The sequence below is a fragment of the Otolemur garnettii genome, unplaced genomic scaffold (assembly GCF_000181295.1).
Source record: "Otolemur garnettii isolate 467f Iridium unplaced genomic scaffold, OtoGar3 scaffold00369, whole genome shotgun sequence".
NCBI lineage: Eukaryota > Metazoa > Chordata > Mammalia > Primates > Galagidae > Otolemur > Otolemur garnettii.
In genome coordinates, this window is record NW_003852764.1 from 49406 (window position 1) to 50360 (window position 955).

Here is a 955-nt window from a genome sequence, read left to right on the forward strand (position 1 = left end):
TAGTACATATGTGTTTGCCTGTAGGTCCCATCATGGTTTTGCAAAATAACTTCACAGATAACAAGTCAACACAACATCATTGCAAGAGCAACAAGATATTAAGGAAGTATCCATTTAGAATTCCAAACTAGTATAGGATGTACTGGACTGACAAAAAGTGCTACATAGCTGTTTGCTGAATAGCTCTGTGGTCTCCTTCCAAGTCCTGTCCTTGGGAAGCTGTGCACTGAGGCTCGCCCCTAGTCCATCGGGAAAGCTATTTTGGAACTCATTCTCTGGAATGGCCCTGAGAGCTATTGTCTCGTTACCCTCAATGTCTTGAATGTCGTCAAAATGTCTTCCTTTCAGTATTTCCTTCACCTTCCGGTAAAGAAAAGTCCCTGGGGGCTCGATCGGGTGAGTGTAGGGTGTTTTCCAATGGAATTATTTGTTTACTCACTATAAACTCCCCCTCAGGCAATGCTGGGTGAGCTGGTGCATTGTCGTGATGCAAGACCCACACCTTCTCATGCCAAGATTTCAGTTAAGATGTTCCTGTTTCCCTATTGATGTTTGTTTGGTCATTTGATGATTTTAGCATACAACGTGATGAGATTTTGCAACGTTTTAATCAGTTGTGCTCGTTACTGGCCACCGTGAACTCTAATCAATGATGCTTTCTCTCCCTTCAGAAAATATTTAATCCAATTGTGCACTGCCATTTTCTTCATAAAGTAGGACTAACATGTCTCTTTTACTCTGTTTTTTTGGAGAAAGAGTCTCTGTCACTCTCGGTAGAGTGTCACGGTGTCACCATAGCTCAAAGCAACCTCAAACTCTTCAGCTCAAGTGATCCTCTTGCTGCAGCTTCCCCAAGTAGCGGGGACTACTGGTGCCCACCATGATGCCTGGCCAGGTTTTCTGTTTTTGTAAAGATGAGTTGGTCTTGAATTCTTTTTTTTTACAGTGTTTTTTT